This window comes from Sinocyclocheilus rhinocerous, unplaced genomic scaffold, assembly GCF_001515625.1.
Source record: "Sinocyclocheilus rhinocerous isolate Xijiao unplaced genomic scaffold, SAMN03320098_v1.1 scaffold580, whole genome shotgun sequence".
NCBI lineage: Eukaryota > Metazoa > Chordata > Actinopteri > Cypriniformes > Cyprinidae > Sinocyclocheilus > Sinocyclocheilus rhinocerous.
Window position 1 is genome coordinate 335676 of NW_015670982.1, and position 11289 is coordinate 346964.

The 11289-nt window shown below is 38.5% G+C and overlaps 1 protein-coding gene across 1 annotated transcript in view; it reads right to left on the reverse strand.

Annotated features, from left to right (window-relative positions):
* LOC107734554 (serine/threonine-protein kinase DCLK2) overlaps positions 1-9490 on the reverse strand; it is a 43449-nt gene extending 33959 nt beyond the window's left edge. The window contains exons 1-3 of the mRNA XM_016546544.1: positions 9467-9490; positions 4911-5013; positions 621-728 (exon numbers count right to left, since the gene is read on the reverse strand). The gene's annotated coding sequence lies outside the window, so the exon portion shown is untranslated. The remainder of the gene's footprint in view (positions 1-620; positions 729-4910; positions 5014-9466) is intronic.
* Between the last annotated feature and the right edge of the window lie 1799 nt (positions 9491-11289).

Here is an 11289-nt window from a genome sequence, read left to right on the forward strand (position 1 = left end):
CATATAGGCTATTGCATATAGTAATGTGACTGTATTATTTTTTTATTTTTTTGACCGTAACAAGCAGACTAAAAGTTAAACATGTGAGTACCGTTGATACCAGTTTATTTGCTATGCTCATTAATGTAAAATAATGCTAGACATAGCATAATTGCTTTTATATTGACTTGTATTAAATAGCCTAAACTAAAAGAACGACTTGTGGATTGATGTGAACTTCATTTTAACTTCATTTTGACGCATGGCTAAACAAAGGCAGAACGCCGTAACTCAATTTGAGCGTTCCAAACAAAGTGAAAGAGCCGTAACTGGTGTTATACGGTGTTCTGCCTTGGTTTCTCCGGGGCTTTTCGAAGTTACGGTTGAGATGACCCATTATTTTCTCAGAAAAACAACGAAATTGACTCAAGATACTTATGCACATGAGAACGGATGTTTTGAATGTCCCAAAAATATCAATAACTCATTTTCGACAAAAATCGAAGTTACGGTCTTTTGCCTTTGCATGGCAGAGTTGTTAAGGAATGTTTTATTTTTTAAACAAAGATTTATGTGGTAACAGGATTGTGTTGTTTGTGTCCATGTTGCATGACACTAGTGGTGGTGCAGTGTATCCTCACCAGATCCAGGGGATTTGCTGCGGCGGGTGGGTCCTGGACTTTTACTACCAGAGTATCTCACAGGGGGAGCAGAATGAGGAGAATAGGACGACTTGAGGACCTGACATTCTAGACACAGAGACAATATAAAAAATTAGCAAGGCATGTATATATACGTGTCTCATAATATCTCATGATGCCTCTTTTGCAAACTTTTGCAAAAGATACAAGTAAAATTAGGAGCAGTTATTGTCTTTACTAATTCCAAATAATTAACCTTTTTGCCTGGTTGACTAATTGTTCACTACATTTCAAAAGTTTCGGGATTTAAAAAAAAAATGTTGTTGAAAGAAGTCTCTTTTACGCTCACCAAAGCTACATTTATTTAATCAAAAATACAGTAAAAACAGTAATATTGTGAAATATTACAATTAAAAAGAACTGTTTTTAAAATGTAAAGCTGAATGTCAAAGCTGAATTTACAGCAGCCATTAATTAAGTCTTCAGTGTCACATGATCCTTCAGAAATTCTAATATGCTGATTTGCTGCTCAATAATAATTTCTTATTATCATCAATGCAGTAAACATTCGTGCGGCTTCATATTATTTGAAACTACAATACTTTTTTTGTACCATTAAAAGCATGGTAGAAAAATATTCAGTTAAGGGTCAAACGAAAGGTGAAAATTGTCATGTAAAATTTAATTTTGACTGTTTTTGGTGCAAGAAACCTAATAACAAAGCTTCAGGAGAAAACATATAGTTCACTAAATGTCTTTACTGTCATTTTTTGATAAATATCATGTGTCCTTGCTAAATTAACAGTATTAACTAAATATATATATTTTATATATTTATATTTTTTTGTGGAAACTGTGATATTTTCAGGATTCTTTGATGCATAGAAAGTTCATAAGAACAGCATTTATTTGAAATAGAAATCTTTTGTAACATTATACATGTCTTTACTTTCATTGTTGATCAAATTAATGCATCCTTGCTGAACAAAAGTATTAATTTCAAAAAAAAAAAAAAACTGACCCCAAACTTCTGAATGTAAATGTATAAATCTGATCATTTAAGCATGAGCCACCATCTTTATTTACCTTTTTGGAAACAAACACACAGACACGAACAGTACATGTATACACACATCAAAACATGCTTGCATCAGGGCTAATATAGTTGCATGTTAGTAAATGAATGGTATCTGCAGACAATTTCCAAATTCACATGTGCCAAGACTGTGAAGCTTTCTGCAGAGGCGTAATCAAATTGTCTACTCAAGGCCTATGAGAGCAGACCATCTTTCTAATGAGAGCAGTGGGTGCAGAACTTCAGTAAGGAATAACTGAATGACAGTAGAAGCTACTGGATCTGTCCTGTCGATTACACGCCACTTGCTAATGACGCCGAGCAGAGATGAATTAGCTGATGAGTACCAGATCGTCAAGTGATGAAGATAAAACAAGCCGAATGCCATTATTAAAATGCCATTACTGCCCAGCTAATTTGTTTCATGGAGCTTAATTTAAGAATTTAACAGCAGAATCTGAAAGAGAGTGTGTAATGAGCTCTTTAGTTACAGAAGATTAAGATTTGTGGGGGGCTTGCATTTTAAGGACACTCCACTTCTGCTGCGGAAAGAAAAGGTTGAGCAGTAAATACTGCCAGACGCAAACTTACCGTTTCTTTATATTTTTGGAAAAGTCCTACTTAACCTAAGTGGGGCAGCAAAGGAGAACTAGGACAAAATGCCAAGCAGATGAACTAAATTCACACAGCTATGAATCAAGTTATCAAGGGCGTGAGTGTGGTACCTGCTACAAGAACTGGAGGCATTTCAGCAAATGAGGATGAAAATTATAGACTAAGTTAAACTTTTTTATTTAGAAATTCACAGCCACAGAACGCCTTCACTTCCCCACCTGCTTTACCATGTTCACTAGTAGACAAATGTAAACTACACACTGAACAATGTGAGGAACTTCTCATAACAAGGTCACTTCCTCTGACAGTTGTGTTCTTTCTGGAAAATGAATGAATTTTTGCAACCTAGTGAATGAATGTGAATGAATGACTCCATTGTGGAAAATGTACTATTAAAATACTTTCACTTCTTTTTCTGAAGGAGAAAACAGACAGTAAGATAGTAGTATTAGTTAGATTGTATTGAAGCTGAAGATAAGTAACAAAACAAAAAATTGTAAAAGATTTATATATAATGTGTGTGTATATATATATATATATATATATATGACAGAAGCCTCTGATGCTCATTTGTTGAACAAGAAACCTTTATTATTATCAAAACAATTGATTATTATCAAACTTTTATCAAAAACTTTTAACAAATTTTATTATTATCAAAACAATGCTAAAAAAGTTGTGCTGCTAATATTTTTATTTTTTCCTGGAAACTGATAGATTTATTTTCAGGATTCTTTGATGCACAGAATGTTCATAAGAACAACATTTATTTAAAATAGAAATCTTTTGTAATATTATAAATGTCTTTACTTTAATTTTAGATCAATTTAATGGATCCTTGCTGAACAAAAGTATTAATTTCTTTAAAAAAAAAAAAAATCACCCCAAAATTTGAATGGTAGTGCAAATAAATATATAAACACAAATCTAAATCTCCTGTAAATGTAAAATTCAAAATAGTCTCAGTTATTAAAAAGAAAACACTGAAACAAAAAGCAGACCTGCATAAGAGGCCTTTAAGGGGTCATGAACTGGCTTTTCCACTTGAGGTCCACTTTTTTTACATTCAAAAACCACATTTTTGCATTTCAGGTCCATGTATTTACATTCAAAAACATCAAAATCAATAAGTAATAGACTATTTTCTTCCCTGGTTTTGAGGCCGGCTCGAGAAATGCTTGGTTTTTATGGGTGTGCCGCACTTAAGACTTGGAAGTAAACGCCCACTGCTATGATTGGATAACAGTTTTGCATAGTTAACTACCGTTCTGTGTGCCTGTTTGACAAGCTACGTCCTTCACAGTTGGAGTCTTCTGTGACTTTGGTTAGACACGTACACATAATCAGGACATATCAAGCGATCTCTAACTAAGCATTGGTGACACATAGTACAAATATTTTTTACTCACATAAGTGTGCTGCGCCATTCCTGTCAGATCCAATATAGATGGAACAGCATTGCTTTTTAAGTCTCTCTGCAAATCCAGCATCGACCCACAAAGGAATCCACGGTGAAATGAAGTGAACAAACGCTCAATGTTTTACTCGCGTGAGCTGGAACTTCATTAAAAATAAAGTTCAACCACGCATTCCTAATATTTGAATCCGAAGGAAGGTTATGCAGAGACTGTGTTCTTCCACAACCAGGCACTGCACAATATTTTGCGATCTTTAACGACATGTTTATTGCTTGGTTGCTCGATCTGGTTTAGCGCCACTTATGTTATTTCCCTATACTATGTCATGCGTGAATCAGAGGGCGGGGCTACAGAATTAGGCATTGATATTCTTCTGTGGAGGCGGTGTTTAACCTATCTATTACGCCATAGGTATGCCCATTCCAGGATCTGGCGTTCGCTGGGCCTGGTGTCAATAAAAGCTTTTATTTCAGTAACAAGGACGTTTTCAGTTCTGAAACTTACAGGATTTTCTTTTAGTACGATGATCTCTTACATATCAAAAGCTCAAGTAAAAGTTGATTTCTCAATTCATGACCCCTTTAAAATAGTCTACAGGTCTATTAATGACAACCAGCTTTCGTAGATTAGATCAGTGATTATAAAAAGAAGTGTCCTAATGTTGTCACAATCCTTACTTTCTCTCTGTATTTCATATAAAAAAATATTGATTGACAGCTTATTGTTATGCTGAAAACTGCTGTAATTTTTCGGAGACATTTTCTTTTATTGGGATTTTTCCACACTCCCCTTTTCAGGACATACAACTCTGATCACTGGTTGTTTTTAAACAATCATGTACAATTAGTTAAATACTTATTTTTTTTATTATGAAGACAATTACTTTTATTGGCCAACACAGATGATTGGCTGATGAATCACTAATTAATATAGACAATACAATAACAGACCATGGCTATAAATGGGATAAGCCAATTAAACTTAATATTTAATAATTTGTATTGATTGCATTTTAAACAGTCAGGTATCCATATCCATGCTGATTACAGTGCATGGTGTGTTCCTAGATGTGTAGTGAAGGGATAAAAATATATTATTAGAGTTTAGTATGAGAGACATTAGTTTGAAATGAAGTTAGTGTTTAGCTGAGCCTACCGGTTATAAAGGCTGTGGAAGCCTTACCACTGTGATCCAACACAAAATCGTCCTGCGCATAACGGTACTTCTCAGGGCCGCACGCGATGAATACGTCATCGTCCCCGAAAAATTCTTGCAAACATGTAATCTGGACAGAGAGAAGAAGGGGTGGGGGAAGAGGAAAAGAGAGAAACACTGTTTGAGAAATGAATGGAAGTAACCATGTGACTGCTAACTAACGAACTGATAAAGCATGTAGTAGCTCACAATACTGCACTGCAGAATATCCAGACCAGGAGTTTGGTTTGCACATTTTTTGCACAAATGGATTTAAACATAATAAAAAAAATTGTTAAACAGAACTGGAGATAATACAGGTGCATCTCAATAAATTAGAATGTCGTGGAAAAGTTCATTTATTTCAGTAATTCAACTCAAATTGTGAAACTCGTGTATTAAATAAATTCAATGCACACAGACTGAAGTAGTTTAAGTTCTAAAAGAGCTTGATGAAGGCGAGCAAGTCAAAGCAGATGACATCTTAGAACTGAGGAGAACCGCTGATTTAGCTCTCCGCGCCACCAAGGAGACCGCCTGTGCTATTGGGCGGTCCATGGCAGCTCTGGTGGCGGCGGAGAGGCATTTATGGTTGACCCTGTCCGACATGAAAGAGAAGGACAGGGTCTGCCTCATGGATGCCCCACTTGCACCTTCTGGTCTGTTCGGCAACGCCGTCAATTCTGTCGTCGACAGATACCAGGAGGCTCGTAGACAGGCGGCGGTATTCCAGCGGTTTCTCCCTCGCCGTTCTATAGCTCTGGGGGCTGCTGGGCGGGAGCAGCCCCAGCCGGGTACCAGACAAAGTGTGTGGATGCTGCTCTGGCTCCTCTGCAACTCCAGGACGTCTGCATACTCAATTACATCGATGATTGGTTGATTTTAGCTCAATCAGAGCAGATGGCGGTTCGGCATCGAGATGTCCTTCTCGCTCATATGAAAGAGTTGGGGTTAAGACTAAACGACAAGAAAAGTGTTCTTTCTCCATTACAGAGGACCACTTATCTGGGCGTGGTGTTTCTCTTGGCTATATCTTCTCTAAAGAGAGGTGGGGATCTGCAGGCCCTTTCTGTGGCCCCTTCCTATCTCGACTTTGCGCCTTGTGATGAGGCTGAGGTCTCAGGTACGATCTTGTGTCCCTCATTGGGACCTCGCTGTAGTGTTAGAAGCTCTCTGTAGGCCTCACTTTGAGCCTATCGAGGAGATATCAGATCGTCTTCTTACGTTAAAGACTGTGTTTCTCTTGGCTATATCTTCTCTAAAGAGAGTTGGGGATCTGCAGGCCCTTTCTGTGGCCCCTTCCTATCTCGACTTTGCGCCCGGTCTGGCCAAAGCTTTTTTGTACCCTCGGGCGGGGTATGTCCCTAAGGTTCCCTCCTCTACACCACGGCCTGTCGTACTCCAGGCTTTTTATCCTCCTCCCTTTAGGGAGCCCGACCTGCAGAGGCTTAATTGTATGTGTCCAGTGCGAGCACTGGATGCATACGTCCACAGAGCTGCCCTGTGGAGAAAGGCGGACCAACTGCTTGTGTGCTATGGTCCCCCTAAGAGAGGTCATCCTGCTTCCAAGCAGACCCTCAGCCGGTGGATAGTTGATGCCATTACTGTTGCCTATGAGTCCTCTGATCTCCCCTCACCATTGGGGGTCAAGGCTCACTCAACAAGAAGTGTGGCGGCCTCCAAGGCCTTTCTGGCAGGTGTTCCTATGCAGGACATCTGCAATGCTGCGGGATGGTCTATGCCCCTCACATTCGTCAGGTTCTATGACCTAGATTTGCGAGCCACTCCAGGACCCTCTGTTCTCTTGCCATAGCTGTGCTCTTCCACACTAGGCAGGGATTTGCAAGTCTGGCGGCATGGACATCTCGTTCCCCTAGCGTTTTCCGACGCAGCTCGAGGTCCCGAAGGGGAACGTCCCAGTTTACGTATGTAACCATGGTTCCCCGAGGGAACGAGATGCTGCGTCGGAAAAACGTTTTCCGAGGCAGCGTCTCTTTCCCGTCGGGGAACCATGGTTACATAGGTAACCTGGGACGTTCCTTTTCTATTGAGCTTTCAGCAGATTTCTGAAGGTGCAGATTCCATGTCGGCCAACCAATAGCTAAACACACATTTGAACTTTAAAACTGAGTCAGGATCAACTCGAATACGGCATGAAAATGGAAAACATCCAACTCAAATACATCCTTTTTGGTATTTCGATATTGTTCTACATGGAGAAAAATAACTGGGAAGGCTAAACATGGTCTTTTAGATACTGAAACACTGAAATGCATTTTTTACAGAAACCAAAATTAAGGTTTTCATTTAGCTGAATTTTTTTTAAATTTAATAATCAATTAATCAATCAATAATTTATTTAATCTATGCTGCTGCTCAAACTGAGTTAGATACAGCGATCGGTTATGCCACATTAAAGAGCATCAAAACAACATTTATTGTTTGAATTTTGTTATAAAATTGACAGTTTGAAAGCTGAGACTTTGGACATGTTCATACTTGACAGGTTTGATTTGATTAAAGCGAACTCTGGTGCAATTGTTGTTAGTGTAATTCATTTGAATAAGTGTGACCAGTGCCATCCGAACCTTGTTGCACACCAAACAAGCGGAGAACCATCTTTTCGGTTCACTTCCGAACAAATTCTGGTGCAATTTGATTGAAATATGAACGGAACACAAACCAAAGACAATCAAAGACAAATCGCTTACAAGACACAGGACAAAATGCCCAAGCATACCTGGTTCTTCTTACCAAAGGTGCTACAGTTTGTTGCCCATTACAGTTCGATACACTGACACAGTCAAAACACGCCATCTGACAAGCGCTAATTAAACATCACTGTTTCAGTGATTTCGGCCCACCAAACTATTTAGTCTGAAACCAAAAAAATGCATTTTTGGCCAAATAATTTGGGCTGGTGCAATTTTAGTGCATCATTACTTTTAGATAAATGTATCAACTCTGCATTAAGGCTGAGTAATATACAGTGTGTCTCTAGGAATACAAAAAGGAAACATTTTGAGAGCACATGCAAACACACCCACATACACTCGCAACTGCAGTGGCAGTGGGCAAAGAATGATGCCCGGATTTCAGCCCACTCCTCCACTCATGAAGGTGGGCAGCAAGAAACAGATGGTCCCAATGTGGAGCTCCATCAAACACACACACATCTACATGGAATTGAGAGAAAGATCAGACACATGGAGAGGAAGACAGCCCTCTCTTCCCCTTCATGAGCCTGACACTATACAGAGAAAGACACAAAAGGCCAAGAGAGAATTGCTCCAAGATCTCTCTTGTACTTTATTAACAGGAAGCTAATGATAATGAGCTATTCAACAGCCTCTCGTGGCAATGAGGTCTTTAAATATCCTCACTGCACACATAAAAAGACATTGCAACACAACTGAGCTCAAGCATTGCAGCCTCTTTGTGCTTCTGTTTAGATTTGTTTAGCAAATTCGCATTATTAGCATTATAATCTAACTGATTAGCCAGTCATAATACTCTTATTAGTCACTTCAAAATCACACATTAAGCACATTTTTAAAGTAACATCCTGAAACGGTTCTCTCTGAATCACATACAAATCTGAACTGAAAGGAATCTACATGGCCAGTCTGTGGGATGGATCAGTATTCCCATCAATCAGCAGATCAGAGGAGCATATGGGCCCAGTTGTTGGCCTGAGCACAGTAACAGACTAAAGCCACACTGGGAGACTATTAAACATGCCTGAATCATTTTAGCTGATATCTTGGATCTGTAAAATTAAGTACAGTCTGCAATGGAGCCAAATATGTTTTGGTAAATTGACTGATGGAAACACAAGATACATATTTTTGTCAACCGAAGTTCAAGAGCACATATACTGTCAGAAAAAAAGCCCCAAAATAGGACCTTTAGGGGTACAACAGCTTGTCACTAAAGCACCAGTTCTCAACCGGGGGCCTCAGCTCACTTCCAAGATGGCTTAAAATTATTTAAAACAAGACAAAACAAGCTTTAAAATAAGCTAAAACTCAATATGTAAGCTTACATCACATTTTTACTTTAATTAGTTCCCTCTACATTAAATCGTTCTCACTGTCTTGGGATGCCTGGATAAATGAGGGATTTATAGACCTGGAAAAGTCATGGAAATCATAAAATCCTAAAAAGTGGAAATGTACATTTTATAAAGTATATAATTTTTTCTAGTTTTCTCAAGCTCTACAATATTTTATTGGATAGAAATATTTGTGAGTAAAAAATTTTTTGGAAAAAAAACACTGTAATTACTGTAATCAAAAGTGTAAACCCTGAATAATATTCAGTTATTGAAACTTCTTTTAATATACTGCCATTCCCAGTGTCTGTAAAGTTTGTAGAAGTACCATATAATAGGGGCCTTTCAGCAAGTTACACCTGCTATTCCATTCAACATGCAAAAATTAGTTTGTACCAATTTTGTAAGATGCCAAAAAATGACATGGACAGCATGAAAAATACTGCAATGTGTATATTTAAACAGTTAAAACTATGTTAATGCTGGTTACCAGTATACTTGGGACATTTCCAAGCTCTCACCCTCAGTACTCGCCCTCCTGTCATTCCAGACCTGTCTGGATTTCTTTCTCCTGTTGAACACAAAAGAATGACTAAATGCATATATTTTGAAGAATGTGGGTAACTAAACAATTTCTGTTCCCTGTTGACCATGGAAGTCAATGGAGATCAACTGGTTACAATCTTTAAATCTCACAAATGTCCTTCTTTTATGTTCCAGGGAAGAAAGTCAGTCACACAGGTTTGGAATGACAGGAGGGCGAATATGAAGTAGGGATGGTTGCTTGCAGAAGCCATGCATGCTGGTGTTTTGTTGCAGATCTATGACTCGACCCCCTGAACTTTCCAACTTTCCCTTGACTTGTATCCTGCTCTCTCAATGGTTGTAGGTCGTCGCCGATGTCATTTCCAGTCAGAACACATTTCACACTGCAGGACTGTGAGTTGCCGACAGGTCCAGATATCTAGCATGCCAAATATCTCACGGGTATCGGCAACACATCGGGCTTCTCTCAGATCGGAGGAGGTCTCCCTCGTTTCACTGATTGGCCCACCAGGAAAGTCCCAGTGCTCATGATGGCAAGTACATGCTTGGTGTTCACGAATACTAGAATAAACAAAAAGAGGCATGATGCATGAGCAAAAAATGTTACCACATGTTGCCAACTTTCTCAGTATTTTGGAAAGTTTTAAGTATTCTAAGCAGCTGCTAGGTGGTTACGATAGTTGTTAGATCTATAAAGTGACTGTATTATTATAATCAACATTACAAATTTCTAAACAAGTCTTTTACTTATTTTATTTTAAGTTTCTTACAAGGTGTTCATTAAGACTTGTATTATTAAGCTCCTTTAAGCCTTAAAGTACAGGCCTGTGCTTAGAGAGACCTGACAGGGTGCTGAGACTAATAACAGCCCTGCTTCATTTGGCTGACAATAATGAAGGGTGTAAGAGCTGCATTGCTCTACACTGTGTCAAGACAGAAAGAACGAATGGATTTAGAAATATAACGCATATAAATGGGATGAGGGGAGGAGTTTTATGCTCAAAACAAAGACATGCTATGGTTCTGCCATTTGGGTTCTTATTTGACCAGAGATCCAATGCAGAATACTTGAATGAACAAAAAGGAAAGGACAATGCAATATCAGAGTATTAGCCAAATAGACTTGAAGGGGGAAAAACAGAACATCAGCTATAGCTCCAGCACTGATTACTGCTAATGTGCTGTTAGCTTTGCAGTTTCTTTTAAGCAAAATCGATTACTCAGAGGCTTTGAATGAGCTGGACCCTTCTAGGCTTAGAGGAGTTTGTCAACCATTAGCTACTAAAGCAGAGGAGGGGCAGTTAAGGAAAAAGGTTTTCCTCACATCAGCCATTAATAATGGATGCCATTAAAGGCAGTGTTGACAAATGAGCCTTTCACAGATACAATCCAGTTACGATTTTGTGTTCAGCAGCTGATACGTTTAAAGTCATATTTAATGGGATGCTTCCGCTGCCAAATCAAGTGGGTTTGAAATTAATCAAAAATAAAGTAAAAAGCACAAAAAATCATGGAGTTTCATAAGTCTTCAATATTGTACAAATACTATAGCAGGAAGAGACACAGAATAGACTATATTAAAGGGTTAGTTTACCCAAAAATGAAAATTAGCTTGTGTTTTACTTAGCCTCGAAGCAACCTAGGTGTATACGAATTTCTTCTTTCAGACGAATCCAGACGGAGTTATATTAAAAATTGTTCTGGCTATTCCAAGCTCTATCATTGCAGTCAGCGGGTGTTGCAGTGCTTCAGTCCAAAAGAAGTGAA